General features: G+C 33.2%; 1 protein-coding gene and 1 non-coding gene across 3 annotated transcripts in view; one reads left to right on the top strand and one right to left on the bottom strand.

Annotated features, from left to right (window-relative positions):
• The window catches only part of ADGRA3 (adhesion G protein-coupled receptor A3), a 150,622-nt gene that overhangs the window by 44,873 nt on the left and 88,705 nt on the right, over positions 1 to 17,044 (bottom strand). The window lies entirely within an intron of this gene.
• On the top strand, positions 12,754 to 12,857 carry LOC144455561 (U6 spliceosomal RNA). Its single transcript, XR_013484277.1, has one exon. It is a non-coding gene; the product is annotated as a U6 spliceosomal RNA (small nuclear RNA).

Here is a 17,044-nt window from a genome sequence, read left to right as displayed (position 1 = left end):
AAAAAACAATAAAATAGATAAATCTTTCATTAATTTGATTAAAGAAAAAAAGAAAGAAGAAAACAAAATTGCCAGCATCAAAACTTAAAAGGGAAAATTAAATACCAATGAAGAGGAAAAAAAAAATAATTAGGAGCTATTTTGCCCAACTGTATGCCAATAAATTTGACAATCTTAATGAAATGGATGAATATTTACAAAAATATAAACTTCCAAATTAGTGGACAAGGAAATAAGATACTTAAACAACCCCATTTCAGAAAAAGAAATTCAACAAGCCATCAATGAACTCCCTAAGAAAAAATTTCCAGGATCAGATGGATTTATAAGTGAATTCTATCAAACATTTAAAGAACAACTAATTCCAACACTACATAAACTATTAGGGTAAATAGGTGAAGAAGGAGTCCTACCAAATTCTTTTTAATGATACAAATATGGTGCTGATACCTAAACCAGGAAGAGCCAAAACAGAGAAAGAAAATTATAGACCAGTTTCCCTAATGAACATAGATGCAAAAGTTTTAAATAAAATATTAGCAAAGTGATTACAACAACTTATCTCGAGAATAATACACTATGACCAGGTAGGATTTATAGCAGGTATGCAGGGTTGGTTCAGTATTAGGAAAACTATCAGCATAGTTGACCATATCAACAACAAAACTAACAGAAATCATATGATTACCTCAATAGATGCACAAAAAGTATTTGACAAATACAACATCCATTCCTATTAAAAACACTAGAGAACAAAGGAATAAATGGAGTCTTCCTTAAAGGTAGATAACATCTATCAAAAACCATCAGCAAGCATTATATGCAATGGGGACAAACTAGAAGCATTTCCAATAAGATCAGGGGTAAAACAAAGATATCTATTATCACCACTGTTATTCATTATTGTGCTAGAAATGTCAGCTGTAGAAATTATAGAAGAAAAAGAAATGGAAAGAATTAAAATAGGTAAACAAGAAACAAAGCTATCATTATTTGCAGATGATATGGTATATAATTCTATAGAATCAAGTAGAAAATTACTTGAAACAATAAATTTAGCAGAGTTGCAGGATATAAAATAAACCTACACAAATCATCATTATTTCTATATATTACTAACAAAGCCCAGCAGCAAGATATAGAAAGAGAAATTCCATTTAAAATTACTAAGACACTATAAAATATTTGAGATTCTACCCGCCAAAACAAAACCAGGAACTACATGAACACAATTACAAAACACTTTTCACACAAATAAAGTCAGATCTAAATAACTGGGAAAATATCAGTTGCTTATGGGTAGGCCGAGCTAATATAAAAAAATGAAAATTCTACGTAAATTAATTTACTTATTCAGTGCCATACCAATAAAACTACCAAAAGTTTATTTCATAGAGCTAGAAAAAACAATAACAGAATTCATCTGGAAGAACAAAAACTTCAGAATATCAAAGGAACTAATGAAAAGAAATGCAAGGGAAGGTGGTCTAGCTTTACCTGATCTTAAATTGTATTATAAAGCAGCAATCATCAAAACTACTTGGTACTGGATAAGAAATAGAGTGATGGATCAGTGGAACAGGTTAGGTATGCAAGACACAACAATGATTATATTAATCTCCTACTTCATAAATCCAAAAACTCCAGCTTCTGGGATAAGAAATCACTATTTAGCAAAAACTGCTGGGAAAACTGGAAAAATGTATGGCAGAAACTGGGCATAGACTAACATCTTACACCCTATACCAAAGTAAAGTCAAAATGGATACATGATTTAGATATAAAGACTGATACTATAAGCAAACTAGAAGAGCAAGGAATAGTTTACCTTTCAGATCTATGGAGAAGGGAAGAATTTATGATCAAACAAGAGATAGAGAACATTATGAAATGCAAAATGGATCATTTTGATTACATTAAATTAAAAAGTTTTTGCACAAATAAAGCCAATGCATCCAACATTAGGAGGGAAGCAAAAAACTGGGAAAGAAATTTTACAACCAGTGTCTCTGATAAAGGCATTTCTAAACTATATAGAGAACTAACTCAAACTTATAAAACTACAAGTCATTCCCCAATTGATAAATGGTCAAAGGATATGAATAGGTGGTTCTCAGAGGAAGAAATTAAAGCCATCTATAATCATATGAAAAAATGTTCTAAATCACTACTGATTACAGAAATGCAAATCAAAACAACTCTGAGGTACTACATCACACCTATGAGATTGGTTTACATGACAGAATAGGAAAATTATAAATGTTGGAGATGATGTGGGAAAATTGGAACACTAATGCATTGTTGGTGGAACTGTGAAATGATCCAACCTTTTGAGAGCAATTTGGAAGTATGCCCAAAGGGCTATAAAAATGTGCATGCCCTTTGACCCAGCAATAGCATTTTTAAGGCTATATGCCAAAGAGATCATACAAATTGGAAAAGGACCCACAAGTACACAAATATTTATAGCAGCTCTTTTTGTGGTGGCAAAGAATTGGAAATTGAAGGGATGCTCATCAAATGGGGAATGGCTGAACAAAGTGTGGTATATGAATGTAATGGAATACTGTTGTGCTATAAGGAAATGATGAGCAGGCAGAATTAAAAAAAAAAAAACTTCAAAAGACATGAACTGATATAGAGTGAAATGAGCAGAACCAGAAGAACATTGTACACAGTAACGGCCACATTATGGGATGACTGACTTTGATAGACTTGGCTCATGACAGCAATGCAAGAATCTAAGACAACTACAAAAGATTCATGATGGAAACTGCTATCCACACCCAGAGAAAGAAATACGGAGTCTGAATGTAAATGGAAGCATACTATTTGCTCTCCTTTTCCTTTGTTGCTTTTTTTCCACTGCTTCATTCTCATGGTTCCTCCCATTCAAAATGTTCATTACATCATGACTAATGGGAAAATATGCTTAACATGAACATATATGTAGAGCCTATATTGGATTGTATGCTATGGGAGGGTGGGGGTAGGGAGAAGAAATGGGAGGGGGGGGAAATTTAAAGCTCAAAATCTTATGGAAGTGAATGTTGAAAACTAAATTAATTTTGAAAAAGAGAAGGTAAAACATATAATTTGATCAACTCCACCCTAACCTATTTAAGTAAATTATGATGAAAAAAAATTGGTGAATGAAGATGAAAGCAGACAAAAGACACACTACTATTATTTCCTAATGAATTCAAACTGATGTAGATCGGTCACCATAAGGAAGAAACCAAAAGAGCTTAGAAATTGCCTAAGTCAGGAAAAACTTTATCTCCTTGTAAAGGATAGTTCCCACTGGGCCAATCTCTTGAATTTCCTGATCTCTATAAACTAATCATTCTGCAAGATAAAATTAACTTTCCTCCTTCTGGACTTCATCATGCCAGGTGACTTTCTTTGTATCCCTAGCACTTAACACAATACCTAGCATGTGGTAGGTGCTTAATAAATGTTAACTGACTCTGCCTTTCAAGGAGTCAGATATACGAGCTAAGGGCAACCGAGGTTTAGAATATGAACTCATTTATAAAGCTTATAGAAGGAGTCTATGAGCAATACTGCCTTAGAAAACATCTAGAAGCAGTTCAGAGAAAAAAAACCTCAGTAAGAACGGAAGAAATCTCAGTAATAGATTCAATTAATCCAGACTATTTCAAGAGCATTTGTAGATAAAATTACAAGAAGGTCAACATAAATAATGGAAAAGGTTTGTTTTTCTATAACAATCTGTTTTCTCCATCAATCATAGTGGGGCCACAATTTTGGTGTCTATTGTCCTTGACGTGCTACATAAGAAAAAAGAAATGGCACTGGGGGGAAAGGGATGGGAATACACAAACTATACTATGTATATAAAGAAAAGCACTGTGCTGAAGATGACACAAAAAAAACAACAACAAAAAAGCAACAAAAAAAAGGTGATCAAAGTACCACAAAAAATAAATAACTGCCAACCTAAGAAATCTCTATGAAAATAGTCTACATTGAGTACACAGTTACTGAAATTAAAAGATGAGAACAGGGAGGTTTTCACAAATGATTTCTATATTAAACCAGATTTTGACAGTCACATAATTGATTGAAAGGTACAAAGAAAACAAGAACCAAATGAGAGGTTAATACTTGTCATCTACATCTATGTCTATATCTATATCTATGTTCTGTAGAGCAAAACGAGCCTTAGAAGATCTCCAAAAAAAGACGTCTCCTATGCATATGAACTTTGTTACCAATAGCATTTGCCATAGTCGTAAAGGATAGCACGTGGTCCATGGAACAGGAATTTAGGGTACAGTATTGTCACACAGAAGAAAAGACTACTTGATTTAGATTCAGAGGATATAGGTTTGAATCCTGCCACTGCTACTTATTACCTGTATGATTTTGGGCAAGTCATTTCACCTCTTGGACCTCAGGGAATAACCATTTAGAAAGTGACTATCATGTGTCAGACATTGTGCTGAGCACTTTTTACTAATATTTCATCTGACCATCACAATACTGGGAGGTAGGCACTAATATTAACCCCATTTTAGAGCTGAGGAAACTGAGGCAGAAATAAGTTAAGTGATTTGACCAGAGTTAGTTCAAATCAGGCAGGATTTGAACTCAGGCCTTCCTGACTCCAAGATCAGCACCATCCACTGAGCCACTTAGCTGCTTTGATAACCTCTAAGGTGCCTTCCAACTCTGTAATCATTTTATCCTTTAGACATTGAAATCTTTCTTTTGGGGGGGGGAATGGAGGTGGTACATGTCACTGAGCTGATCCCATCGAGTTTTGGAAGAATGCAGACTATCAATGAAATCCTGAATCACACAAACCACTCCAACATAACTATCAAGAGGGAGAGGGAGAGAGAGAGAAACAAGTAAATGGACAGGTTGTTCAAATGTTCCATCAGCACACATTACAGAGATGGTCAGTGCCCTGGGTCTAGAACTGAGCAGGAGGAAGACAGACAGCTAGAGAGCAACTAGATGTCTCTTTTTTTTTTTAAACAGAAGCAAACTATGCTACCAAGTCTTTCCATGATATAAACATAGTCTTGGAACCTAAACCAGTGAGAGATAATAGAGAAAATTATAAACAAATAGTTCTAATAAATGTACATACATAATTATTGAAAAAAAAAAGTCAGGTAAGAGATTATGATAGGACATGATAAATATTATACCAATTCAACATTTGCCTCATATTAGAAGTCTGTGTGTAACAGAGCATTTTAATAACAAATACAATAAAGCATACAGGATTATATAGATGCCAAGAGGGCTTTTTTATTTTTATTTTTTTAAATATACCACCTGTTTATTTTATAAACAATTAAGAGGAAGAACAGGTAGACTTTCCTCACTATAAGTTACATATTTAAAACCAAAAGCTAGTTAAGTGTAATATAGAAATGCTAGAAACTTTAATCCTGATAAAATCAGTACTGAAACAACTATGTTCATTCTTACCACATTTATTTCATATAGTTGATGCCCTTGAATTTAACGAACACTATATTGCCACATTTGATTGCTTCTGAGTCTTGTGTTCTCCAAAGCTGCTCTTACTGGTCAACTTTCATTTTACAATCAGTACTTAATAGATTTTATAATAATTGCTTTGTAGTATAGTTTCAAAGCTGGTACTGCTAAGGGCCTTTGCCCTCCCAGTTTTTGTCTTTATTTTCCTTAAGAATCCTGACCTTTTATTCTCCAAAATGAACTAGAGTTCTATATGATAGCAATTGGAGAGTTTGATATAACACTGAATCTGTAAATAAGTTTAGGTACATAGTAATTTTTTTTTATAATATTGATGTGGCCAAACTATGAGCAATGAATACCACTCTAATTACTAAAGTCAGTTTTTATTTCTACGAAGAGCATTTTGTAGTTATAATCATATAATTCATGTTCATATTTTGGTAGCAAGACTCCCAGATACCTTATATATTCTGTAGTTATTTGATTATATTTTTTTAATCTCTTCCTTCTGAGTATTGTTAATAATATGTAGAAAAGCTGATTTGCATTGATACTTTTAATAACTTGATACTTGATGATGAAGTTAATAATTTTAGTTAAATGTCGAAAAGCTGATTTGCATTAGTTTATTTTTATAACCTGATACTTTACTGGTTATTCATTTTAGTTGAATATTTAAAGTTCTCTAAGTACACTACCATGTCATACACGAAAAGTGATTATTTTGTTTCCTCTTTTCTTTTTTTTATTTCACTGTAATAGCTAACATTTCTAGAACAGACTCATCAAAATATTAAAATATTTTCCATGTATATGTTTCTTGTTGCAGTAACTCACATCTAAACACAAGATGTCAAATAATCATATCTTAGGTATTTTCAATGTAAAAAAAATGTTTCAGTCTGGACCTGTGATTTTATTGGTAAAAAGAAATCCCAGTGAATAGTTCCTTTGCTAAAAGAAGATCAGAAATTGTTCATCAGTTTATAATCTCAGACGATTGCCTTGAACACTGAGAGGTTAAGTGACCTGTCCGCTCTCATAACTAGTGTATGTGTAAGAGACAGGATCTGAACCTGAATTTTAACAGGTCTTCTTTTGACTCTGAAGCTAGCTTTCTATTTACTGTGGCACACTGCAACTCTCAAGTGTAAATTATGATAAAACCAAAGGTAATAAAATTGAACTAACATTTCAATAAAATGTACACCACTGTCAAATGAGAGGATACATTTCAAGAGTATTAATCATAAAATAAGAAATTTAACAATGTTACAAAATGTTGTCCTCATCAATTCCATAGGTAATTCTGTGTAAATTCTGATTAATAACAAGATAAATAAGTACTAAAATATTAGTTATGAATAATCTAATTTAATATCCTTCTTCCCCATTTCCTCATAAAAATCTTCCTCACTCAAACAAAATTTTACATTTCTTTTCCTTTCAGTAATTTAGCATTTCTCTTTATTGATCGACCAGAAATGGCCAAAGTTGGTAAAGTTCTAAATTTCCAAAATTCAGTCAAAGGAGAGCCACATATGGATGCCTTTTCTTTTTCTTTTTCATTTTTTTAAAATTAATTTATTTTGACTTATCAACAATCACTTCCATATGCTTTTGAGTTGAAATTTTTTCTCCTCCTTCCTCCTCCGCACCGTCCCCAAGACAGTGCACAATCTGATATAGACTTTACATTTACATACCCATTAAACATATTCTCACATTAGTGAAGTTGTAAGTAAAAATTAAAATCAATAGGAGGAACCAATGGATGCCTTTTCTTGAGTGCAAGAAACCATCCTTCACAATATTCCTGTTTTTCCCAATGCTCACAAAGTCCAGGACACTCATATCCAGCCAGGTGAAATGGGACTAAGAACACAACTATATTTAGACTGCCCAGAACACTGACTCAACCACTAACATGTCCAGGAAATTAAGGTGCTGGGATTTTCTTCACACTTGGAAGAGATGTGCAATGCAAAGAACTAAAATTTAACAAATTTAAACAAAACCATTAATTACTTATTCTGTACTGAGGAGTAGAATAAGTACTGGAATAGATACAAAATTTAGACAGGATGTAGTCCCTAACTTCACAGAGCTTACATAATGGTGCTTCTTATTAAACAATTGTTCATAATGTATTCTTATTTCCAAGCCTGTAGGGGAAAAAATTAGATAATAGCTAGTTTTGATGAAAAGGCAAACTACTATGTAGTTAAGGTAAAAGAACTGAAATATATTGTTAAAATACGGGGAAAAAAGATCTTTGTTTTAAATGCCACTTTCAGGTTTTTTCATATATTATGAAAACTTACGCAGAATAGGAAAAAATATTTTTACTGAATTATTTGTAATAGAGAAGTCCACTGGAACATTGAAAGAACTAGCATTATAGATAATCAGTCAGTGTTTTATTTACAATGGGTTCATCTTATATAATAATTATATTAAATTATGTGTCAGAAAAAAATACTGAATTAAAACCAAGATCTTAAAACAGAAATCTAAGCAATGGATAAGTCCTTGACCAGGACAGACAAAACAATTTTTAAAAGGGAAGCATTATTAAAATATTCTGCAACTAGAAAATTCTGTGATTCCATTAAAAATAAAGTCCCCAAAGCAAGTACTAGGTCTTGGTTTGTTTGATTGTTTTTCTCTTCCACATAGAACATAGCGTTTTGTACATGGTAGATTCTCAGTCCTCCACAAAATATGGCTCTGATTCCTAACTATGGTATGGAGAGTCTTTTTTTTTTCAGCCAAAGACAAGGTTTATTAGAACATTGATCAGGGATGGGTGAGATTTAAAGAATCCACCATATTGTCCAGACTCTTAAGGAATCTAAACATTTGTATTGCTAATGCAAGTGGGCCAGATCTTAAGAATCTGAGTCCTTGGCTAGACCTTAAAGAATCTGAACATCTTTTTTTTTTAATTTTTTAAATTTATTTTCATTTATCACCAATCACTTCCATATGCTTTTGAGTTGAAAATTTTTCTCCCCCTTCCTCCCCCCCACCCTCCCCAAGATGGCGCACAATCTGATATAGGCTTTACATTTACATACCCATTAAACATATTTTCACATTAGTGAAGGTGTAAGTAAAAATTAAAACCAGTAGGAGGAACCATCAGAAAGATGAAACAAAACTCAACAGAAGGTAAAAATAAGTGATAGCGATTCGTCTTCCATAGTTCTTTCTTTGGATGTGGACAGCATTTTCCATCTGGAGGCCTCTGGAGATGTCTTGGATCCTCGTAATGCTGAGAAGGGTTCAGTTTAACATTATTAGTCATTGCATAACATGGCTGTTATTGTGTACAAAGTCCTCTTGGTTCTGCTCACTTCACTCAGCATCAGACCATATAAGTCTTTCCAGGTTTTTCTGAAGTCAGCCTGTTCATCATTTCTTATACCACAATAGTATTCCATTACATTCATATACCACAACTTGCTCAGCCATTCCCCAATTGATGGGCATCCTCTCAATTTCCAATTCTTTGCCACCAGAAAAAGAGCTGCTATGAATATTTTAGTACATGTGGGTCCTTTTCCCATTTGTTTGATACGGCATGGAGATTCTTGAAGGCCATGCCAACAGCCTATAAACTCTGGCTAGTTTTACCAAGCTAGAAAGATTTCAACTACCATTCTAGTAATAGACTATGTCTGCCTTTCAAGGACCAGGACCAGACTAAGTATAGAAAGCTTAATTACCAAAAGGCTGGCCCCTTGATGATAAATTCTTTGGTGATGGCAACCTACATAACAAATAAAAACCAAAATGTCCTTTGTTGGAACCATGCAGTCCTTTCCTGTTTCTATGATGATGGTAGTAGAAAAGGGGGCAAAGGGAGCTAAGAATTTATTAGTTCTTTTTGTTTTTTGTTTTCCTCCCACCACCTATGAACATTAATTCCTCTGTTGCCTCTCTAAATGTCAAAACCAACCACAAAAAGACCAATACATATACAAACATACTACTGGAGGAAGCAAATATACTAATCACAATATTGTCATTATAAATGAAATCACCAGATTTGCAGTTAAATGGGATGGATAGCTCACAGGTCATAACTGGAAAAGTTTAAAAAAATTAAAAAGGAAATGACAGAGTTGGTTTTATTGTTTATATAGAAGCATTTGAGAGACTTGGTCATCTTACTGTGCAGGGCTCATGATAAATATTTGTAAAATATCATGAAAATAATTGCAAGTTACTCATTATTAAGAGGATAGGGATTTAAAGAAATTCTACAAAAGACTTGATAAGATCCTCTAGGTTCCCAAAGTGGGTGATACCTCCTCCTGGGGGACACTAGAAAGATCCAAGTCGGGGCTGTAGCAGCCTCAGGTGCAATTGAGGGCTGTTGAATAAAAATAAGGGGGTGGTAGAACCATAAGGAAAGAGAAGATAATAAAATTTTGAAAAATTGTTCATAAATGTTTCATCTGTTGTGTAAGAGTTACAGTTGTAATGATTACATTATTTTCTAAATAAACACACAAAATGAAAGTTATAACCATTCAGTGAGTGGTTAAGTCTGCTGACAGGTTTTAACAAGCAAGTGTTGGCAGGAAAGTATAGTGCATTGTCAGAAGTCCAGCATGTATCAGCAGGAATATGTGACAATACTATATGGTTACATGACAAATATTGTGTTATCAAACTTTCAATGCAGGAAAAAACCCCACAAATTTACAATAAATTATTAAATTTAAGATCTGTCATTAAAAAAAATCTTATATTTATTTTTCAAAATGATGCAAATTTAAAAAAAAATTAAAGTATAAAAAAAGTAGATTTTCAGAGGGGCCCTGAGTATTTTTTTTTTTGGAAAAGGGGCAGTAGTCTAAGTAAGTTTGGGAGCTTTTACTCTAAATTAAACCAATATATAGTATGTGACCCAGTGACTTCAATGGAAAGATAACTTATAATCTAAGTTATGATATTTAGTTGGACAGACAAACAGCAGACCTCTTCAAACACTATCTTGGACAAACAGTAAATAATAACTTTTACATAGTACTTTAAGTTCTGTAAAACATTTCCACATATGATCTTATTAGATCCTTACACCATCCGTGTTGAAAAAGGTGCTGTTGTCATCCTCACGTTAGAGATGAGGAAAGTGAAACTCAGAGAGACCAAGTGAATTAATAAGGGTCATAAATATGATGTCACTAGGATTCAACAAAGAACACATTTCGTTGGGTAGATTGCTTGTGAATTTGTGAGAGTTCACAGGCAAGAGTCAGACAGAATGGGCAGGCTGTGATCTGCGTGAGTGGAGGGAATACATACATAACTGAGATCAAAGACCTATTGAAAGAACTAAATTAAATTTGTTGAATAGGACTTAATTTTCCAGTCCCATTAGACTTTAATTATGATAGTTGTGAATTCTTCAAGGTACCAAAAAGAACATAAATGGGGTAACATAACGTTGCAAATTATATGAGTAAAACTTATTTCTGAAATATAACTTAATAAATGTTTTTAACGATAGAGGAGAATTAGAAATCATAATATTTGTGCTTCTCCTTGACCTCGTTCCCTGAAGATGATTTTGGCCCAAGAAGAAAAAAAGAATCATACAACCTGCTCCTCCATCTGTCACTCCAAAACTGTGAATATCAAATGAAATTATTTATGGGTAAGCATTTTAAAGCACAAAACAAATAGGAGACATTACTCTAACTGGCAATACTCATAATAGGGTTCAATGAAAGAGAGACAAGATATTATTAGCTCTAATTCTGTGAGAAGTGATTAAAACCAAGAGAAAATTTATCTAAAAATAATAGCTATTTGACAGATTTAAAGTAACAGGTTTTGTTTTGTTTTGTTTTGTTTTTCCTTGTTGTTTTTTATTGGACCCACAATTCTATTGGTAAAGGATACTACCAAAAAGAAAACTCCCTCTACCAATGCAGATCAGAACAAGTTCTGCAATATATATTGCATATTATTGTACACTGCATATTAAGTTATAGGAACCAGTGAGCTTAAGTAATCTGCCAAAGGTCAAAAGTACAGAAGTATCAAAAGGTGAGAGTCAAATTCTGACTCTAAAGCCATTTCTCTATTCACTAAGCTGCTTCTCACATAGAAAGAGTCACAAACAGATAAATTATAATCTTAAGTGTAATGACATCTAACTCATTCAACAAGCCAGGAATAGTGCTATGATTTCTAAAACTATTTGATCTTTTATAACTAGCTTATCTAAAATGTTCCATTTCAATAACTCTTTTAAGTTTTCTAACCTGTAAATTAATTATACCACCTGGCTAAATACTAACCTCACCTTTCCTGAAAAAGATTATAAGAGCATACTTGTATAATTTGTTCCTAATAAATTTCATGTAAGACATTCTACTTTAGTTCTAACATGAGTTCCGTTGTATTACAGGAATCTTAACTTGCTTTCTTATATACAAAGTTATTGATTAAAATATAACTTTAGTACTAATTTTACCTGAGCCTAGATTGAAATACTTCTTTATGTTTATAGGTATCAATAAGTATTTATTAGCTGACTGGCAGAAAACAGTTTCATATATATCCCCACCAAAATAAAGTAGTTGACAAGACTTCCTGCGTTTTGGTGATGAAAGATCATGTAATCCCAAAATGGACTATTCCAAGCATAAGCTGAGTAAAATAACACAGGGCATGGAAGCTGAAATTTTTCTGAAAATGACAAATTCACTATGTGCTTTTATGATCAGAGAAAGAAACAACTGGCCAGATAGACTTTTTTATTACAGTTATATGCAGGTGCTTTTTCCCCTCTTTTAAAAATCATTTGTAAAATATGCAATAGAATGTAAAACAAAAGAAAGGTTATTACAGCATTTAGAGACTTTTCATTTGCATGCTTAAAGTATAAGCTTATCTTTAACAGGTTCTACATCACCCCCCCTCCAATCTTTCTAGACCAAGAGTTGCTTTATGATAGTAATTCCCTCTGCCTCTTATAACTATACTATAGATTGATCTATCTCCATGTATTTTGGTTTTTACTTCTCCCCTTTACTGACAAAATCTCTTCTCAATTTCTGATTCTTGTAAGATAAGGAGAAGACAATCTGGGTAACCAAATAGATATTTCTGCCAGAGATTTTTAAATCCAAAACTGGTAAGTTCCCCATAAACTAGCATATAGTTGAACTGAAATACACAGCAATTTATTTTAAATCTAAGCAAAGAGTTGAATAAATTATTCCAGCATAAAAAGCATGAATCGTTCTTGCTTCAGCAGAACATACACTAAAATTGGAATGATACAGACATTAGCATGGTCCCTGGACACAGATGATATACAAATTCATGAAGCATTCCATATTTTTAAATATTTATAGAAGATAGCAGTTCTTTTTGTAGTGGCAAAGAACTGGAAATTGAGGGAATGCCCATCAATTGGGGAATGGCTGAACAAGAAGTGGTATATGAATATAATGGAACACTACTGTAATATAAGAAATGATGAGCAGGTGGACTTCAGAAAAACCTGGACAGACTTATATGAACTAATGCTGAGTGAAATGAACAGAATCAGGAGAACACCGTACACATTAACAGTCACACTGTGCAATGATGAGTTTTATAAACTTGGCTCTTCTCAGCAACACAAGGATCTAAGACAACTCCAAAAGACTAATGATGGAAATGCTATCCACATCCAGAGAAAGAACTTTGGAGACTGAATGCAGATAGAAGCATACTATTTGCTCTCCTTTTTTTGCTGGGTTTTGTTTGTTTGTTTGTTTGTTTCTCCTTTCTCATGGTTCCTCCCATTGGTCCTAATTCTTCTTTATAACACGACTAATGTGAAAATCTGTTTAATATAAATGTATATGTAGAGCCTATATCAGATTGCATACCATCATGGGAAAGGGGAAGGAGAAAGAGGGGGAGAAAATTTATGAAAACTAAAAATAGATTAATTAGTTAAAAAAAAAGCATGAATCTCAGCATAATAGGCTCAGTAAATTTATATTATGTTTAAATGACAGTGAATATTTATTCATATGCATTATAATTGTTATATGTGACTTCATTATGGAACATTTAAAACTAGACCTAAGGGGCAGCTAGGTGGCTCAGTGAATAGAGCACCAGCCCTGGAGTCAGGAAGACCTGAGTTCAAATCTTGCCTCAGACACATAACACGCACTATCTGTGTGACCCTGGGCAAGTCACTTAATCCCCATGCCTAGCCAAAAAAAAAAAAAAAGACTAGACCAAAAATGAGAATTAAAAAAATATACATATCGTACAATCTAACTTCTGAACATTTGAAGAAAATCAAATAAGGGAATACACATGATTAGTGTATGAATCTTTCAAATATACAAAATAATTTCAAAACTCATGCTCTAGTAAATACAGATACTTATATTGTCTGACAGAATGTCTTTAGTTACTTTTAAAAGACCTCACCAAATTAATCATTTATATTTGACGGCTTAATAGCTTTTATTGCTTACATTAAGACAGAATGGTACTAGCTTGTGTCAAACTGATGCAGGCTAAATCATCGCTAGGAAAGTAATCTCTCTATAATTTAATAACCTGTGAAATAATCTATAGCAGATTTACATTTTGGACCTGATACAAAATCATTAATTAAATAAGTTATTTATCCAACTATGGTATAGAGCATGCATTTAAAATGATCTGAGCATAACTACCTCAACTAAGAATTAATTCTCACAGTTGAAATCTTTAATCCTCATTATTTATTATAGTAATGGTTGGCTGGTGAAAATTTTTTTTTAATTTTTTTTTGCCACAAGTTTTTAAAAGCTTCAAAAGACTTAGCTAAAATTAGTCAAATACAGTACATACATACTTCATTACTACTTTATTCCACATATATTTAACCTTAAACATGTGTTTCTCTGCTAATCTTATTTATCTTCAATACGCTCAAACATCTCCAAGAACTCTTATTACTTATTACTTCCAAGATTAACCTTAAACACCTTGGCTTAGTACTTAAAGTCCTCTACAATCTGGCTCCAATCTACCTTTCCAGCTTCATTTTATATCAGTCCCCTTTTATATAAACAGATTCATACTCTCTGACATTGTAGTCAAACTGGACTGTTTCTCTAATTCAACATGTCATCTCCTACCTTTATTACAATTCTCCATACTACTAAGGAAGACATTACCTCTTCACAGTTCTTACCTTCTTTTAAAGCTGAGCTTAGCAAGCAGAATTCCTCATGTACCCAGCAATTAGTACTCTCTCATTCCCCAATTATTCTAGAACTCTGTCTGACATGTATGTCAACCAACAACCATTTATTAAGTGCTTACTATTTTCCAGGCACCACTGTACCAGTAGTTGTCCTCTGCCCACCATATTAATCTATATTTTCATTGTATCCCACCACCGAATGTAAGCTCCTTGAGGTAAGGGACTATTTCATTTTTAGTTATGTATTCCCACATACAAATGTGCTTTGCATATAACAAGCATTTAAATGTGTTTTGAATTAAAGCTATTTCCGACTTGTGTATCTGAACAATGTTTATAGCACTGTTAGCAGTACCTACTACTTTCTCTATAAAAAGCTTTCACTGATCCCCTGAGCATCCTTCTAAAAAAGGGGGAAACTCAATGAGACTCTTACAAACTATGGCTTGGTCAGAAAAAGCCTGAAAAATAATTACTCATTTGATCATAAAAATGGGAAAAGGACCCACATGTACAAAAATATTTATAGCAGCTCTTTCTGTGGTGGCAAAGAATTAGAAATTGAGGGGATGCCCATTAATTGGGGAGTGGATGAACAAGTGGTGGTGTATAAATGTAATGGAATACTACTGTTCCCTAAGATATGGTGAGCAGGCAGATTTAGAAAAAGCTGGAAAGACTTACATGGACTGATGCTGAGTGAAGTGAGCAGAACCAGAAGAACATTATACATAGTAACAGCCTTGCTGTGCGATGACTAACTGTGATAGACTTAGCCTTCTCCGCAATGCAAGGATCTAAGACATCTCCAAAAGTCTCACAATGGAAAATGCTATCTCCATCCAGAGAAAGAACTATGGAGTTTGAATGCATATCGAAGCATACTGTTTGCTCTTTTTTTTAAATTGTTTTGCTTTAATTCTCTTTCTTGCGGTTCCTCCTATTGGTTTTAATTCTTCTTTGCAACATGACTAATGTGAAAATATGTTTAATAGGAATGTATATGTAAAGCCTCTATCAGATTGCATGCCATCTTGGGGAGGGAGGCAGAGAAGGAGGGGGACAAAATTTAAAACTCAAAAGCTTATGGAAGTGATTGTTGAAAACTAAAAATAAATTAATTTAAAAAATAATTACTTTTGCTTTAAAAATATTTATTTGAACTATTAGCACAGACCATATGAGAAATAATAATTCATTAATGAATATACAAATCAAGTATTAGGTTAACCTACTTATGAAATAATATACACACCAATTAAAAGAAATAATTCCTTTATAATTAAGAGAATACTAAATATTGAGACAATTAAATTAGGCTAATGTATTTATTCAATAACAGACACACTGATCAAAAAGGACTCCTTTAAAAGTAAGATAATACTTAATAATTCTGAAAATAAAAGGTACATAATTATTCCTATAAAGAGGATTACAATGAATATCTGTATGGGCCTAAAGGGAGAAAGAAACAGAAAAGGAAAGAGGGAGATAAGACTTGGCTCAAAATGAGGTCAGAGGAAGATGAAGGACAATTAAAGAAGCCAGAGCAGTACTTCTTTCTATTTAGCCAAACAGCAGAGATATGATCCTGCAAAGAATCAAAACCCAGCCAAGGACTCATCTTATTCCTGGGTCACCAGAATGGAAGAAAAGTTAGGTTGAACAGTGTCAGGAGGAGAATGCTCTTGTTGCCAGCAATAAGTGAAGAGAGACAAGAAACAAGGCAAGATTAAAATTCCAGAAATGCTCACCACAACCATGTTTATTACCTTTAGTCAAACCAGACCACACTACTCTAATACCCTCCTTCCTGATTAGACCTGTTTCATCAGTTATGTATAAACTATCTATGTTTCATTTTTGTCTGTGTATACAACTACCAAATTTTTGGTTTTTTAATCTAATATTTTATTTCCCCCCAACTACATATAAAAACATTTTTAATACTCACTCTTAAAACTTGAGTTCCAAATTTCCTCCCTCCCCTGCCTACTCATTGAGAAGGCAAGCAATTTGATATAGGTTATATATGTGCAGTCATGCAAAACATATTTCCATGTTAACCATGTTGTGAAAGAGAATAGGAAAAAAAAATAATAAAAATGAAGAAAGCAAAGAAAAATGTGCTTCAATCTGCATTCAGACTCCATCAGTACTTTCTCTGGAGATGGATAGCATTTTTCATCATTAAGTCCTTCAGAATTGTCTTGGATCATTGTATTGCTGAGAATAGTCAAGTCATTCACAGTTGATCATCATACAATATTGCTATGACTGTATACAATGTTCTCCTGGTTCTGCTTATTTCATTTTGCATCAGTTCAT

Source organism: Phascolarctos cinereus, unplaced genomic scaffold (genome assembly GCF_003287225.1).
Source record: "Phascolarctos cinereus isolate Bilbo 61053 unplaced genomic scaffold, phaCin_HiC Scaffold_9;HRSCAF=440, whole genome shotgun sequence".
Classification (NCBI taxonomy): Eukaryota; Metazoa; Chordata; class Mammalia; order Diprotodontia; family Phascolarctidae; genus Phascolarctos; species Phascolarctos cinereus.
This window is presented reverse-complemented; position numbering and strand designations above follow the sequence as displayed.